At 36.5% G+C, this 18926-nt stretch overlaps 1 protein-coding gene and 1 long non-coding RNA gene across 5 annotated transcripts in view; one reads left to right on the top strand and one right to left on the bottom strand.

Annotated features, from left to right (window-relative positions):
- Window positions 1-18926, top strand: part of LOC123536450 (delta-like protein 1) — a 228983-nt gene that overhangs the window by 149208 nt on the left and 60849 nt on the right. The window lies entirely within an intron of this gene.
- Window positions 1-18926, bottom strand: part of LOC123536458 (uncharacterized) — a 34910-nt gene that overhangs the window by 2520 nt on the left and 13464 nt on the right. Inside the window, exons 4-6 of the long non-coding RNA XR_006683329.2 lie at window positions 13001-13094; window positions 12385-12453; window positions 157-341 (exon numbers count right to left, since the gene is read on the bottom strand). This is a non-coding gene — a long non-coding RNA (uncharacterized LOC123536458). The remainder of the gene's footprint in view (window positions 1-156; window positions 342-12384; window positions 12454-13000; window positions 13095-18926) is intronic.

The raw sequence follows: 18926 nt of genomic DNA, 5'->3' as shown, positions 1-18926 counted from the left end.
TCATCAAATTATTTTTTCACTATCATGTTGTTAGCATTTACTGAAACTTTGAGGTAATATTATGTTCTGCATTCTAGATCTATACTGAATTATGTTTGATTTTCCCAAAACTGAAACTATTTCATCCAAGGTTTCTTTGCAAGAAATAAAACTTACCATCAAAATTATCTGACATGCAGCCTAGAAAATAGCTGGGACCCGACTCGAGAAACTGGTGACATCCATTCATAGATATGAATAATTATAGTCATCCATATATTATTCCATATAACTACGAAAATTATCATACTAGTTGTCCATTTTCTGTATCTAAATAAACCACGGAACAGCATGGAACCCACCTACAAAACACGTATGCTGTATGTAAATTACACGTGTGTTATTTGGAAACCCCCGACGCTTCATTGCCTGTTTATATCTACTAGCTTTTTCCTGCATTTTTACGGAAAACCAAAATGTCAAGTCAGAGTGCACGTGCAGTTTTGGAAAAAACACATTAGCAGTTACAATTGGTAGTTATTTATGGCAAAATTTATGTGGTGTTCCTACAATAGGGGAAACTGCTATAGCTTCATACCACAGCACGTAACAAATAAAAACAAATAAAAAGTGTGACATATCCTATATACAGCAATTATGAAAAGGTAATATTTTATGCAAAAATGGCAACGATAGAAGTTACGAAGCAAAAAGCAACAAACCAAACATATCGGAAGTGACATAGAGTTTGTCGGCAACCTCGATACTGTTATCAGCAATTATTTGGTTCTCCTCGATCATATTTTCATCATTTACTTTTGCTCTTCTAATCAATCCTCATTTTTAACTTTCAATATCTTCCTCCCAATTTGACTTTTTGATTTGAATGGAAAGAAGAGCTACACCAAGCAAGGCAATATATGCCCAAAGTGTTATATCAGAGGAGGATGGGAGCAAAATTTTAAACAAGAGCACCGCCTTGAGGGTGCAGACGCTCATTTGATTTTTTTGTCTCTGTATAATAGAAATATTGACCTACCCATGATTTTCTAAGTCCAAAAGGGGCCATAATTCTTGCAAAAAGCAATGCAGAGTTACGGTACTTGCTGTGCAGTGTCAGCTTTTGGTGCTGAATAAGTGTTGCAAGTTTTAAAGCAATAGCTTTGACCATAAAGGAGAAAATTTGACCTAAACGCAAAACTTAACCAAGAAATCTGATATTTTCTAAGTCCAAAAGGGGACATAATTCTTGCAAAAAGCAGGATGGAGTTATGTTTCTTGCTGTACAGAGTCAGCTTTTGATGTTGAACAAGTGTTGCAAGTTTTAAAGCAATAGCTTTGATAGTTTATGAGAAAAGTTGACCTAAACATAAAACTTAACCAAGAAATCTGATTTTCTAAGTCCAAAAGGGGCCATAATTTTTGCAAAAAGCTGGATGGAGTTATGTTTCTTGCTGTACAGAGTCAGCTTTTGATGGTGAACAAGTGTTGCAAGTTTCAAAGCAATAGCTTTAATAGTTTAGGAGAAAAATTGACCTAAACATAAAACTTAACCAAGAAATCTGATATTTTCTAAGTCCAAAAGGGGACATAATTCTTGCAAAAAGCAGGATGGAGTTATGTTTCTTGCTGTACAGAGTCAGCTTTTGATGTTGAACAAGTGTTGCAAGTTTTAAAGCAATAGCTTTGATAGGTTAGGAGAAAAGCTGACCTAAATACAAAACTTAACCTAGAAATCTGATTTTCTAAGTCCAAAAGGGGCCATAATTTTTGCAAAAAGCAGGATGGAGTTATGTTTCTTGCTGTACAGAGTCAGCTTTTGATGTTGAACAAGTGTTGCAAGTTTTAAAGCAATAGCTTTGATAGTTTAGGAGAAAAGCTGACCTAAACATAAAACTTAACCAGCCGACGCCGATCAAGTGATGACAATAACTCATCATTTTTTTTCCCAAAACTCAGATGAGCTAAAAACTAGACTGTTGTAGCCCAATGGACAGGAAAAACAAAGGGAAGAAGTTCTAAAAGAAAATTCTAACTCCACAAAAAAAAGAAATTCTAAGTCCACCAAAAACAATCCTTTCCAGGTACAGGTATGTCAAAATACACCTAAAAATTTGAACAAGAGGACCATGATGGTCCTGAACCGCTCACCTGTACCCACATGACCCAGTTTTGAATTGAGTATGACATCGTTTTTTCTATTATTTGACATAGTGACCTAGTTTTTGAGCTCATGTGACCCAGTTTTGAACTTGACCTAGATATCATCAAGATAAAAATTCTGACCAATTTTCATGAAGATCCATTGAAAAATATGGCCTCTAGAGAGGTCATAAGGTTTTTCTATTATCTGACCTAATGACCTAGTTTTTGAAGGCACGTGACCCAGTTTTAAACTTGACCTAGATATTATCAAGGTGAACATTCTCACCAAATTTCATGAAGATCTCATGAAAAATATGGCCTCTAGAAAGGTCACAAGGTTTTTCTATTTTTATAACTACTGACCTAGTTTTTGACCGCACGTGACCCAGTTTCAAACTTTACCTAGATATCATCAAGGTGAACATTCACAACAATTTTCATGAAGATTCATTGAAATATATGGCCTCTAGAGAGGTCACAAGGTTTTTCTATTTTTAGACCTACTGACCTAGTTTTTGACCGCAGTTGACCCAGTTTTGAACTTGACCTAGATATCATCAAGATGAACATTCAGACCAACTTTCATACAGATGATTTTCATCCCATGAAAAAAATGGCCTCTAAAGAGGTCACAAGGTTTTTTTTTTATTTCACCTACTGACCTAGTTTTTGATGGCACGTGACCCAGTTTCAAACCTGACCTAGATATCATCAAGGTCAACATTCTGACTAAATTTCATGAAGATCCATTGAAAACTATGGCCTCTAGATAGGTCACAAGGTTTTTCTGTTTTTAGACCTACTGACCTAGTTTTGGACCGCACTGATCCAGTTTCGAACTTGACCTAGATAGCATCAAGATGAACATTCTGACCAACTTTCATAAAGATCCCATGAAAAATGTGACCTCTAGAGTGGTCACAAGCAAAAGTTTACGGACGCATGGACACACGCACAGACGGACAACAGACGCTGCGTGATCACAAAAGCTCACCTTGTCACTTTGTGACATGTGAGCTAAAAGCCTTCCATGTTGTACCACAGAAAAGTGGTCTCGGTTATTCCTTAAGGCCAATAATAAAAAATTATACAAAATACGCTATTTATAGTATCAAAAAAGGGAAGTAATTCTATAAAAAATTGTAAGTGAACAAAAAAGGGATCTGCCAAATAAAAATTATATTTAAGTTATGTTCTGGAAATAGCAGGACCTTGCTGTGACCTTGACCTTTGACCTACCACCCTGGTTCCTGCACTGCACATAGTCTCATTACCACTACCTACATGTCATGTTTGAAGTCAGTAACTTGAAGGGTTAATAAGTTCTCCGAACACGAAATGATGGACAAATTTGACCTTTGAGCTCAATTTGTGACCTTCATCTTTGATCTACAGACCCGGTTCTTGTGCTCTGTACATTGTCTCATCACCACCTACCTACATGCTAAGTTTGAATTCAATATCTTGCATGGTTATTTAGTTATGCTCAGAACACAAAGTATGGTGGGCATTTTTGACCTTTTTAGCTCAATTTGTGACCTTGACCTTTGACCTACAGAGCCGCTTCAAATGCTCTGCACATCTCTCATTGCCATCTACCTATAAGCAAAGTTTAAAGTCAACACCTTTAATTTTTTCTTTTTCTTTTTATTAAGTGGGACTTTTAGGAAATTATTTTTGTGTCCAAAAATGAATACAAATCAGGGGGTTATGCCTCAAGAGCATCAGTAAGTTGATTTCTAACATCACTGACCATGTTTAAAGCATATATAAGTGCTGTTTTGCAACTTTTTGTTAAAAAGTTGAAAAAAAATTCTCCAAGGCCATAAAAACATATAGGGTAGGGCCAAAAATTTAGGGTAGGTCAGGATACCGGAAACAAACATTTTTTTTATGCTTTATCGTGTAAAACAACCCTTTCTTTCTGATTTTGTGTTGTTTCAATTTTTTAGCTCACCTGAGCACGAAGTGCTCAAAGGTGAGCTTTAGTGATCACCCTGTGTCCGGCGTCCGTCGTCGTCCGTCCGTCCGTCCGTCGTCAACAATTTGACTGTTAACACTCTAGAGGTCACATTTTTGACCCAATCTTAATGAAACTTGGTCAGAATGTTACCCTCAATAAAATCTTGGACGAGTTCGATATTGGGTCATCTGGGGTCAAAAACTAGGTCATCAGGTCAAATCAAAGGAAAAGCTTGTTAACACTCTAGAGGTCACATTTTTGGCCCAATCTTAATGAAACTTGGTCAGAATGTTACCCTCAATAAAATCTTGGACGAGTTCGAAAATTATGTCATCTGGGGTCAAAAACTAGGTCATCAGGTCAAATCAAAGGAAAAGCTTGTTAACACTCTAGAGGTCACAATTTTGGCCCAATCTTAATGAAACTTGGTCAGGATGTTACCCTCAATAAAATCTTGGACGAGTTCGATATTGGGTCATCTGGGGTCAAAAACTAGGTCACCAGGTCAAATCAAAGAAAAAGCTTGTTAACACTCTAGAGGTCACATTTTTGGCCCAATCTTAATGAAACTTGGTCAGAATGTTTACCCTTAATAAAATCTTGGACGAGTTCGATATTTGGTTATCTGGATCATAAACTAGGTCACCAGTCAAATCAAAGGAAAAGTTTGTTAACACTGTTGAAGCCGCATTTATGACTGTATCTTCATGAAACTTGGTCAGATTGTTAATATTGATGATCTTAAGGTCCAGTTTGAATCTGGGTCATGTAGGATAAAAAACTAGGTCACCAAGCCAAATCAAATGAAAAGCTAGTTTACACTAGAGGCCACATTTATGACCATACCTTAATGAAACTTGGTCAAATCTTGATGATCTATAGCTCAAGTTCAAATCTGGGTTAGGTGGGGTCAAAAACTAGGTCACTAGGTCATATCAAAGGAAAAGCTTGTTAACACTCTAGAGGCCACATTTATGACTATATCTTCATGAAACTTAGTCAGAATATTAAACTTGATGACCTTTAGGGCAATTTTGAATCTGGGTCATGTCGGGTCAAAAACTAGGTCACCGGGTCAAATCAAAGGAAAAGCTAATTAACACTGTAGAGGCCACGTTTATGACCATATCTTAATGAAACTTGGTCAGAATGTTAATCTTGATAATCTTTAGGTCAAGTTTAAATCTGGGTCAGATGGAGTCAAAAACTAGGTCACTAGGTCATATCAAAGGAAAAGCTTGTTAACACTCTAGAGGCCACATTTTTGACTATATCTTCATGAAACTTAGTCAGAATGTTAAACTTGATGGTCTTTAGGTCAAGTTCGAATCTGGGTCATGTCGGGTCAAAAACTAGGTCACGGGGGTCAAATAAAAGGAATAGTTAGTTAACACTTTAGAGGCCACATTTATGACCATATCTTAATGAAACTTGGTCAGAATGTTAATCTTGATGATCTATAGGTCAAGTTTAAATCTGGGTCAGGTGTGTTAAAAAACTAGGTCACTAGGTCAAATCAAAGGAAAAGCTTGTTAAGACTCTAGAGGCCAGATTTATGACTGTATCTTCATGAAACTTAATCAGAATGTTAATCTTGATGATCTTTAGGTCAAGTTCGAATCTGGGTCATGTGGGGGCAAAAACTAGGTCACCGGGTCAAATCAAAGGAAAAGCTAGTTAACACTTTAGAGGCTACATTTATGACCATATCTTAATGAAACTTGGTCAGAATGTTGATCTTGATGATCTTTAGGTCAATAGGTCAGGTGAGCGATACAGGGCCTTCATGGCCCTCTTGTTTTTCTAAATGTAGGCCTAAACCCCAAACAGATTATGAAAGTAGCATCAATGTGATTCACTCAAAACAGATGAACATAAAATACTGGTTATAAAATATAACCTGAAAGGTCATGAGGTCATGACAGTAACACTGCCAGAAATTATACTGATTTCTTCAATAAGCACAGTGCTTTCATAAGGATTAAGCAAAAAAGAATAGCATAAATCAAAGGCCTATAAATATAAAATTAGAAGACAAGGATAAACAACTTTAATTTTTTGTTGTTGTTGTAACTGACATTGTCTATGCACTGAATACAGGATTGGAGAAAATGTTGTAGTTGACGCTGCATCCGGATTCTAGCGCCTGTAAATCACTTGAGCAACACCTGTATTTATAACAACTAAACAAGACCATTATTGTGTTAATTAAATACTAGATTTAAATTAATAATGTATATGTAACCATATGTAATCCAGACTCTATGTACCTATGAACTCAATTAATTTTAGCTACATGTTATCTATAGGCATTAAAACTTCGTTGGCTGTCAGGATACAAATTTGTGGATTTTCAATATTAGAGTTAAAAGAAGTGAAATTTGACGTGTTTCCGTGTTTATACATCCATGAAACAACAAAGATTCTTCCCCAATGAATAATAAGGATATTACGTTATATTATCTCAGCGAGAAGTAATTATGTACATATATATTACACATAGTTTTAATTGTATTGAAATTGTGCTTTACGACAACATGGTGACTTTCCAGCTTTTATTGTTGAAGACTAGCACAGTAGCTCCTCCTACAATCATTTCAGAGGGGCTGGGCATTCTGCACTGACATTCCCCTTCTTTACAAACAATAATTTGCTGGCTGAGCTCTAACTCATGATGTGTGTCAAGTGGTTCTCACCTAAACCAATTATCGACAGAAACCCACCCGCTTAGCTTAGTTGAGGGAGCGCAGATCTATGGATCGTGGGGTCACAAGTTCGATCCCCGGGCGGGCAGAATGTTCTCCGTGACAATTTGATACAAGGCAGTCTGAAAGACAGCTAAATCCCCCGCCACTGCTATGGATAGTGAAAGGGTAAAACCTTTGATTTTAGCTGGGACCTTGACCTTGAACTGACATGGCTGACTCATGAATTCTGCACAATATCTTGATGAGGTGATCATTTGACCAAAGTTTCATGAAAATCCTTCAAGGGGTTTAGGAGATACAGAGCTGAAACCTTTGACCTTCAGTTGTGACCTTGACCTTCAGTTGACATGGCTGACTCATGAGTTCTTGATGAGGTGATCATTTGACCCAAGTTTGATGAAAATCCTTCAAGGGGTTAAGGAGATACAGAGTGGACACCAAATGGAAGGCTCAAACCTTCAACCCTTAGTTGTGACCTTGACCTTGAGCTGGCATGGTTGACTCATAATTTCTGCACATCGTTCTGATGAGGTAATCATTTGACCCAAGTTTTATAAAATTCCTTTAAGGGATTTAGGAGATATAGAGCGGACACAAAATGGAAGGTTCAAACCTTTGACCCTAAGTTGTGACCTTGACCTTGAGCCGGCATGGCCGACTCATGGGTTCTGCACATCGTCTTGATCAGGTGATCATTTGACCCAAGTTTTATAAAATTCCTTCAAGGGGTTTAAGAGATATAGAGCGGACACAAAATGGAAGGCTCAAACCTTTGACCTTGAGTTGTGACCTTGACCTTGAGCCGGCATGGCTGACTCATGGGTTCTGCACATCGTCTTGATGAGGTGATCATTTGACCTAAGTTTTATAAAATCCCTTCAAGGGGTTTAGGAGATATAGAGCGGACACAAAATGGCAGGCTCAAACCTTTGACCTTGAGTTGTGACCTTGACCTTGAACCGACAAGGCTGAGTCATGGATTCTGCACATCGTCTTGATGAGGTGATCATTTGACCCAAGTTTCATGAAAATCCTTCAAGGGGTTTAGGAGATATGGACCGGACACGATTTTGTTACGGACGGAAGGACGGAAAGACGGAAGGACGGACGGAAAGACGGAAGGAGGGACGGATAGACGGACGGACGGAAGGATGGACGCAGACCATTCCTATAATCCCTCCGCCACGGCGGGGGATTAAAAAGACATTGTGTCTGAAATCATTCGTACTCAACCTCTGATTCATGTGGGGAAGTTGGCAGTTACTTGCAGAGAACAGGTTTGTACTAGTACAGAATCCAGGAAAACTGGTTAGGTTAACTGCCCACCTTTACATAACTGAAATAGGGTTTAAAAAAAAATGGCATTAAACCCAAAACAAAGACAGAAGCCTAATCTTCAAAATAAAATATCAAATCACATGTTACTTTTGGCCTGGTATCAATTAAAGTGAAAAAGTAAGGTTCCTTTAAACAAAACAGTGCAATGCACAAACTTTTAACACCATTTTCAAACCATTCTGAAGCATCTGATTTGGTAGTTGTTTAGATTATATTTGAATAGCAAGGTTGCAGTAGGAGATTTGTCTTCAAACTCAGATCTATAACCTTCGGTTAAAAGGAATCACAACTATCATCCATGTCTTATCCTAAACGTTTATCCTGTAGCATCTATAGATACAGGTACTGTTAGGTATTGATATTACCATGTCTTAATGATGCAGTTAACTGGTACATTTTTATATCAATGCACCATAATTTATTGCAGAAAAAAATCCTATATCTCAATAGAAAGTTTACTGCAATTTTTATCTATTGTATTTTAAAGATTTTTTTCATAAAGATATGTAGAAGTTTTTATCAATTCCTATCAGCCCACACACAACCAATTTATTTTATAAAATCCTATTCCTCAGCAAGCAGACAAGAATTATTTTGATTTATCTACGTTTTCATCAATTTAATTCTATTTTGACTTAGTCCAGAATATGTTGTGGTAATTCTGGTTGCCTAACATTTGCCAACATTTGAGATAAAAAAAAGTTCTCTTGAAAGTAACCAGCTAATGTAGATTCTGCAATTTTTATGTTCTAGCTAAAATCTGAATGCACCAGATGAACTCTGTAGCTGACTGGCATTCATTTATCATCTTGTCCTATGTAGTCAGAAGCCTGAGTCAATCTCTGAATGAGTAGCCAGTAATATATGCTTCTGTCCATGTTAACACCAGATCTACAATGTGACAGGTGTAATAACAAGAACTTATTCTCTTTCAACTTTCAAATTCTAATCAATCAATCAGTCGCTCACAACATGGGGAAAAAAAGTTTCTGTACTGAGAAAACTTGCTTTTAATGTTTTTCATTTTCAAAATATGTAGCTGATAATACTTTACGTAACCCTAAAGTTAATGTAAAATTTATTGCTATGTTTGTTCTGCAAGATACCAAGAGAATCCTTTTATTTCCTAGAAAATTCCTGCCATGCAGGATTTGAATTGTAATGTAAAGCCAGATTATGTTTCACTCAGAAAAATAAATTAGACACATATCCACAATTTTTTCTAAAATTATTTGGATTCAAGGTATAGACTGGTTATCGAGAAACTGTTTTACCCTTGTATTTTTCTCTTCATTTTTAAATGTATACAGTACATGTTAACTTGAAGAATGCCAAAGCTTAAGATTTCCTTAAACATTTATAGCTGCATGCTTTGGCAATTAGAGAATCTACTCTTTATCTTGGAGTTCTTCCAGAAATACATATGTACTTTAAAATAAAACTGAACTTCTTATATATCATTTATTATTTGATGTTGCATAGGTTGTTATCATATATACATGATACATTATATTTAAACATTAGTTTGAACTAAAGCACCATTCATCAAGTAAGCCCTTTCCTGTAAGCTATCCTTATTTGAATAGCTACTCACATTATTTCTATTAAGTCATAATGCACTGAAGTGAAATGTATATTCTAAATCAAACTTTTCAACTTTTCTATAGTCATTTTCTACAATTTTTACAGCAGCACTTTACACACTGAAATGATTAGTACAAAGCTACAAATCAGCTCTTTCAAATGCATGAAACAGTGTTTGTAATTCATTAATCTTGGTACATCCTGAATAATTTCCAAAAATCCATCAAAGAAATGTTTTGTTTATAGATATCCTCCCATCTTTAACAACAAAGAGGACTGGATCACCTTTGTCTATCTAAGTGCAAAGTCTCTATCTAATTGGAAAAGTCATTTGAAGCCATGAAGTATGATGACAACAATATCATTATCATTTTATTCTACAATCATTTTACCTGTACCCAACTGCCAAATTAAAGTACCGTTACTTAAAAAATATCCGAGTATCTGTAAGAATACTACAAAGGCACATTATGAAGTTACCACTGATTTTCACATGCCTCTTTCAAACATTATCTGTGCCAAATTTTATCTTATGTCAAAATGTCTTATCTTTTTAAACTGATTTAATGGTGAACTTGTGTAACTGAAAGCTTTCAACAGTAAACTGTGTGCATACAACAAATGCTGGCAAGATTTTCCAGTGAGAAAACCAACTTAATTGGGCAACAAACTTGGAACAGCCCAAGAAAACTTTCCAACACTGATCCATTTAAACAAAATCAGTGCAAATTTTCTTTGTAGACTTTGTTATTTGCAAAATAAACCAGTCAAAGAAGCTCATGTTTCACTTGTATCAAACTGAAAACAAGATTTCTGAGCTGCAAAATTTAAATATCATAATTATTTCCTTTGAAAAATCCAGGAATAATCTTTTTTTTAAATGCAGAATTTGTCCAGAAATTTGTATTAACATATGTTTACTTGACACCTCAATTGTTTGATTTTTTAAAACAAGAGGGTCATGATAACCCTGAATCGCTCACCTGAGAAATATGAGCCACATGTTTCAAATGGCTAACTGATGATAAAATATTAAGAAGGTAGGTCAGTGGGTCACATTCATGGTAACTGAAAGTCAGTTTTAATATCGGTGTGCAAAACTGTACAAGTCATCCAATTTCAAGGCTGTTCCTTAAAAAACAAGAAAGTAGGTCAGTAGGTCTGTAGGTCAAGGTCACAGTCAAGTGATCCCTAATTGCTTGGGGTCATCAGGTAATTATAATTAAACAGTCTAGGAAATATGATCTGATAATTTTTGAAGTAGTTTTTCCTTTTTAACTCATAACTATAACAAGTGACCCCCTGGGCGGGGCCTCTTTTCACCCCAGGGGCACAATTTGAACAAACTTATTAGAGATCAACCAAGGCAATGCTACATACCAAATATCAAAGGCCCAGGCCTTGAACTTTCAGACAAGAAGATCTTTATTTTATTTTTCCTATATAAGTCTATGTTAAACTTGGTATCCCCAGGGCAGGGCCTCTTTTCACCCTAGGGACATAATGTGAACATTTCTGGTAGAGAAACACTAGGAAAGGCAACATACTTATATCAAAAGCCCAGGTCTTGCATTTTAAGGCAAAAAGATCTTTATAGTTTTTTTCCTGTGTAAGTCTATGTAAAACTTGACCCCCCCCCCCCCCCCCCCCCCCACCACCATCATCAAAATTTCGGCTGTTTTGTAGACGTAAATTCTACGTTTCTAATTCATTTAAATGTGTTTATCACAGAAAAATAATTATATAAAGCTGATTATATATTTTAACATTTAATGAATGAAGTCTGCATTCTTTTTTTACAAAAAAAGGGGCGATTTCTACCAATTTATTATTTCACAAAACACAGAGTTCGAGAAAATAATGCATTTCTACAATTTTTTGACATTGTTGATATCAAAGAATGACCACGTCTTTTACAAGGGTCAGAGCAAAAGACCCCAGATTGCATTCCGTTGTCAGGATGCGTCTTATAAGTGAGTGCGCCTTATATGCGAGAACGTACGGTGATTTGTTGTATTATATATATTTTATTATTTGTTTTTGTTGTTGTATTATTTCAGCCTATAATTTGGAGTATAATAAATTGTGTTATATTGTAACATCTCCTGAAGTACAGAACACCATAATCTGTATATAAAGTACATATTATGTAATCTATTTAGACCTAAAAGTAATTTAGTAGATTTTACAAATTTAGATAGCACTGATATGACACTGTGGTTTTAGCAGTAAATGTAAGAAAAATAGGCTATATAAAACATACAAGTAACAACTGCATCACTAGTATACATCACACAAAACAATTGTTGGCAGTAGCGACATTTTTATGAAATAATACCTTCATCTTACTATGTGAAGTTCAAATAAATTTCTTTAAAATATGCTGTTTGGACTGAACAGTATTGAAATATCAAATTATTTGGGGCATTATACTCATAAAAAATATACTGAAAACACACATGGTCAGAGTCAAGGTCTTCCTGATAATTAAAGAAATATGTTTACATTTCTTCAAAGACCTTTTTTGTATCAATTAGTTCTTCCAGATAAAAATTTAAAACTGTGAATCAGTCAAACATGTACAGTCTGGTTCTGAATCTTCATCAACATTTGTAAACAGCCAGTCCCTCATTCCCTTAAGCAGTATGTAAGCAAATAATACTTAACAAATTTTCTCAAAGCCTGTCTGCAGTTTCTTCATGCCTTCTTTCACAGAAATTGATCCTGGCACCAAGCCTAAAATATGAATAGTAAATGCATGGATAAGAATATCTGAAATTAACTTTTCTATGAGAACAGATACATTAGACAATAGAATTTCATCAAAACTTGGCATAGTCTGCTAGCTGATAATCTATTAATGTTAGTCATTTTTCAGTGCTAAACAGAAATTCTATGTAAGCTTGAAATAAACACCCACATTTATTATATAATACTGAAATCAAGCTAACAAAAATGTCTTCTAACCCAAGCAAAATGCTACTTGTATACCTTTTCCTGAAGGCCTATAAATGTGCCTAAAATCACTCAACTGGTAAACCCCAATGCCAAACACAACTAGGCTTAAAGTTGATCCTTAAAATTCAACCTGCAATTTTGGAGAAAACCCACGGAAAAACTATACTCATGGCCTAATAGTAATAACAAATCAATTGCCATTGAGGAAGTACTGCCATTGCAGTAAATGTATCAATAAGAGTTTCAAGGGGGTGAGAGATGGGCAATAAACCTGCTCTATGTTTTATGATTAATTGTGCATTTATGCCCTAGTATCACTTAATACCTGTAACATGTATCTGTTTCCTCAGCAATCTGCCATGTGAAAGATCAGCTGACAGGGATCATCTCCAATATACAAGATATCATGTCAGCCATCCCTGCCAATATACAGAAATTATGCAAAAACTGAGTGACAGCACATCTTGTTTATGTTTTTTACGATTTGGGTTATCACAGAGGCCTTAATCTGATCAGTTATTGTATTCGAGCTAACAGTTGCACCACAGCTGCTTTGTAAGCTTATTACATATGTAGAATACTGCCTGATTCACAGAAGAAGGAAGTAATAACATTGCAGATGAACTGTCACCAATATGCTGATGTTTTGTTTGTTTTGTTGGGTTTAACGTTGAACCAACACAATTATAGGTCATATGGCGACTTTCCAGCTTTGATGGTGGAGGAAGATCCCAGGTGACCCTCCGTACATTATTTCATCACAGGCGGGCACCTGGGTTGAACCACCGACCTTCCGTAAGCCAGCTGGATGGCTTCCTCACATGAAGAATTCAACGTCCCAAGTGAGGCTCGAACCCACATCGGTGAGGGGCAAGTGATTTGAAGTCAACAGACCTTAACCACTAGGCCACGGAAGCCCCTCCAATATGCTGAAAAGATAAAAAAACCTATTTGCTTTAAACCTGATATTTTCAATTCAAAGAATAATATAACATATTTACATTATGTTTGCCACCAAGCTCTGGTCATTGTCAGCTTCCTCACAAAACCAAACATGAAGCTTACTTTAATATGTCTGCTATTTTCTAACTGATTCCACCACTCATTAGATGAATTCCTTGTAACAACCACCACATTTTTTCTTAATCTGACAATTTCGTCAGAGATATATACCTATGCATGAAGTTCATTTGGTGAAATTCTAAATACCAAAGCAGATCCAAAAACCTTCCATTGCGCAAACACAATCCCTTAACAAAACAATGTTACGATGTAGATATTGCATCATTGTAAGCACTGATCCTACAGGTATGCTTTTCTTATTTACAATCCGCATAATTTAGCATGTGTTCATTAACTGCATGATAAATTTTAAGCCCCAAGATCATAAGCTTTGAGTACTATAAATTTCTATTGGAGAACACATATTACGGTTTGTGGCATTGAAAAAACCCCACTGATTTGTGTGCATCCTTGCAATGCGATGATTTCTTGATGCATTCTGGTAATGCCATATACTCGTTTCACTCTGAAGGAAGTGTACACAGTTCTCAAAGGTCAAACCTATGACCTCTGGGTTGAGAGGCCCACGTTTTGTTCTCACTAAACCACCATTGATCAACATGGCAAATCAAATAACTCTACTTAGCCCAATGGTTTGACAATATACATGATCATTAATTATACTAAATCAATGTAGCCCATTTTTGGTAAACATAATTATTATCATAATTTATACTTTGGTCTTAGAAACAAGTCCAGAGAATATGAAATAAATCTGCCATATGGAAGTACAGTATTTATGACCCGCCTGACAGTCGAGTGTACCTGGTCGTCAGCCCAGTACAAATGTATTTTTCCATCTATTCTTCTATCTTAATTAAAGTGAATGTTAGGTATCCCATCTCGAGTCCAACATGGCACTCTCTAACCCACAAAAGTCTCTTTCGGAAGCCAAATTATCAAGAATGACAATTATATGTAGTTACAACTCATATACAACAAATAACTCTTACATTTGTTGACATCTGTTAGTTGATCGCAACCTATAATAACATTGCAGGGAAGTATTTATGAGAAGGAAAAACATTTTTGCAGTGACATAAAATAATGTAACACATCGTATTCACTTCAGTTACATCATTTAATAATAAAGAAACAATTACAGCCAATAAATACACAGCAGTAGGTACATAATCACATTACTTTTATGTTTATGTGACTATCTGCACAAATAAACTTCATTCTGCTTATAAGTAATGCTATGTGTTAAAACATTACATATGAATGACCGCTGCAACTTTATCCATACCTATAAAAGTTCTCATCAGCTTTCTATTCCGTTTTTATTCTGTGGCCTGCTAATGTCTGAACATGCACCTAATGCAGACAAATAGTTTTTTGGTAATATGTAACCAGTCCCACAATGAAACAAGGAGCTGCGTTCAATAAACGCTTGATGCCCCCGGTGGAATCCTTGTTGATACAAAGCAACCTAAGTCCAAAACGAGGTCAAAGTCAAGGTCAAACTGAGGTCAGGTGATGTCTGAAGATGAGGAATGGTCACAGGTTACATCTGCATTAGTATCAAGTCATTCTAGTAAGGGGTATTGATGCTAGACGAAACGGTCCCATTTGGTTAACCAAGAGATGGCCCATATAAAGCAACCTAAGTCCAAAATGAGGTCAAGGTCAAGGTCAAACTGAGGTCAGGTGATGTCTGAAGATGAGGAATGGTCACAGGTTACATCTGCATTAGTATCAAGTCATTCTAGTAAGGGGTATTGATGCTAGACGAAACGGTCCCATTTGGTTAAACTCGTACGGACGGACGGATGAACAGACAAACGAACGAACGGACTGGACAATCACTATATGCCTCCCGCATGAGTAGATGCCGGGGGTATAAAAAACAATACTGCAAAGTATAGCATCCTGCATATGATATACACAGTCTGAAATGGCAAGAATTATAAATCTATGTTATATTCTCTGTGTCAACTAACAGTGTTAACAGTGTTGTTTAACAGGGTAATCCACAATCAAACAAGGAGCGCAAAATCATGCCCCTGGGTGTATGACCAAAGATGTTTTTTTTTTTTTGAGATGTTAAGTTTAAGGCAAAGATCATATGAAGGTCAAGGTCACCTATATATAGGTCAGTCTGTAGGGCTTGTCACAAGGTTTGTTGAGCGCAAGTATGAACTAAATTGTGTCATTTATATGGGTTGCAGGACCAAAGATACTAATTATTAAGGTTTTAAGTTTGAAAGTGAAAGCCATATGAGGGTCAAGGTCATTTATATATATAGGTCAGTTTGTACGTGTTGCCACAAGGATTGTTGAGTATGAGTAAGAACTAAATCAGGTCATTAATGTGGGATGTAGGCAATCTGGTTTGTGCAGTTTTAAGTTTGAAGGTGAAGGTCATATGAGGGTCAAGGTCATTTATATATAGGTCAGTTTGTAGGTCTTGCCATAAGTTTGTAGAGTGCGAGTATGAAGTAAATTGGGTCATTTAGATGGCTGAGGACCAAAAATGTTTATTAGGATTTTATGTTTGTTAAGGTGAAGATTATATGAGGGTCATGGTCATTTATCTATTTGTCAGTTTATAGGTCTTGCCACAAGGTTTGTTGAGTGTATGAACTAAATTAGGTCATTTATGTGGGCTGTAGGACCAAAAATGTTGTTTATAAATTAAGGTTTTAAATTTGAAGGTGAAGGTCATTTGAGGGTCAAAGTCATGTATATATATATATTGGTCAGTATGTAGATCCGGCCATAAAGTTTGTTGAGTGTGAGTATGAACTAAGTTGGGTCATTTATGAGGGCTGAAGGACCAAAAATGTTGTTTATTAAGGTTTTAAGTTTGAAGTTGAAGGTCACGAGGGTCAAGGTCATCACATAGGTCAGTTTGTAGGTCTTGCCACAAGGATTGTTGAGTTTGAGTATGAACTAAATTGGGATATTAATGTGGGCTAAAGGCAACTGTACGGACGGACTAACAAACAAATGAACAGTTCAATCACTACATGCCCCGGGGCATAAATCAAAGTACTGAAAGTACAGAAAGGCTAGCTACCACAAAACATTAAATAACTGTGGGGGGAAAAATGTTTGCAAAATCTGAAATATTATTGGTTTTCTGTATCAAACTAAGGCGCATAGGGTACTTTCCAGTCATTATGGCAGATACGAAATCAAATATGGTAATAACCAAATGCCCTTCACCAATGTGGGTTTGAACCTCACATGGGACTTAGAATTCTTTACGTGAGGAAGCCGTCCAGCTGGCTTACGGAAAGTTGATGGTTCTACCCAGGTGCCCATCTGTAATGAAATAATGCCTGAAGGGGCACCTGGGGTCTTCCTCCACCATGAAAAGCTGGAACCTTGCCATAATATTATGAGCTATGACTGTGTCTGTGTGACATTAAGCCCAACAAAAACAAAATTAACCAAATGCATACAGACCTGGTGTCATGATGTGGGTAAATAATGGTGCCCAAGGCATGACCCTGGTGTTGTATGATGTGGGTAAATAATGGTGCCCCAGGTATGGCCCGGTGTTGTATGATATGGGTAAATAATGGTGTCCCAGGCATGGCCCTGGTGTTGTAAGATGTGGGTAAATAACGGTGCCCCAGGCATGGCCCTGGAGTTGTATGATGGAGGTAAATAATGGTGCCCCAGGCATGGCCCTGGTGTTGTGTGATGTGGGTAAATAATGATGCCCAAGGCATGGCCCTGGGGTTGTATGATGTGGGTAAATAATGGTGCCCCAGGCATGGCCCTGGTGTCATATGGTGTGGATAAATAATGGTGCCCCAGGCATGGCCCTAGTGTTGTATGATGTGGGTAAATAATGGTGCCCCAGGCATGGCCCTGGTGTTGTTTGATGTGGGTAAATAATGGTGCCCCAGGCATGGCCCTGGTGTTGTATGATGTGGGTAAATAATGGTGTCCCAAGCATGGCCCTGGTGTCATATGGTGTAGATAAATAATGGTGCCCAAGGCATGGCTCTGGTGTCATATGATGTGGATAAATAATGTAGGGATAATACACGTTTTTTTGTGCATTAACATCTGCAGAAGCCTGCGGGATTGTTTGTGACAGAGACCGAAGGCCGAGGTCACAAACATATCCCCAAGGGCTTCTGCAGATGTAAATACACAAAACAAACGTGTTTTGTCGCTATTCTTGCATAAAAAACACTACACGATGACTAAATGCATTGTTTTCATATGTGATGACTTTACGATTCCGGTACATTTTTTAATTACTATTCTGTTGTTCTTGGAAATGGTAAACATGTTTTAAATATCCATTACCAGGGCCCAGAAATCAACAACACTTCCAAAAGCATGTAATGATGGTTTTTAACCAATTCTTTTAATCTGTCATTATTACAAACATAAAATTACCCATATTTTTAAATATCACTTAAAAATTTGATAAATAGGAACACAATTTCAAAAGTAATAACTTTACATTCGAATTATTTTGAGTACAAACACATTTAGAGTACGGATGAGTACGAACGTAGTGACAAGCTTTCAAATGTTTTATCTGAATTCTTTGCGAAATAAGATAAAAACATTCCGACTGATACTTACAACAAGAGCTGTCAGTGGACAGCGTGCTCGACTATTCTCAGTGCTTGATAGTATAATATAAGCAATGAGTAAAACTTTAACATTACAATAAGCATATTCTAAGTCGAAAAGGGGCCATAATTCAGTCAAAATGCTTGATAGAGTTGCCTCCTCCTTTTTACAGACTGGGGTCATGATGGTAAACGAGTATGCACAATATGAAAGCAATATCTCAATGGACTTTGAAAATACTTGGGGTGGTATGCAAACTTTAACATTTATTCTAAGTCGAAAAGGGGCCATAATTCAGTCAAAATGCTTGATAGAGTTGCCTCCTCCTTTTTACAGACTGGGGTCATGATGGTAAACAAGTATGCAAAATATGAAAGCAATATCTCAATGGACTTTGAAAATATTTGGGGTGGTATGCAAACTTTAACATTTATTCTAAGTCGAAAAGGGGCCATAATTCAGTCAAAATGCTTGATAGAGTTGCCTCCTCCTTTTTCAGACTGGGGTCATGATGGTAAACAAGTATGCAAAATATGAAAGCAATATCTCAATGGACTTTGAAAATACTTGGGGTGGTATGCAAACTTTAACATTTATTCTAAGTCAAAAAGGGGCCATAATTCAGTCAAAATGCTTGATAG

The sequence above is a fragment of the Mercenaria mercenaria genome, chromosome 1 (genome assembly GCF_021730395.1).
Source record: "Mercenaria mercenaria strain notata chromosome 1, MADL_Memer_1, whole genome shotgun sequence".
Classification (NCBI taxonomy): domain Eukaryota; kingdom Metazoa; phylum Mollusca; class Bivalvia; order Venerida; family Veneridae; genus Mercenaria; species Mercenaria mercenaria.
This window is presented reverse-complemented; position numbering and strand designations above follow the sequence as displayed.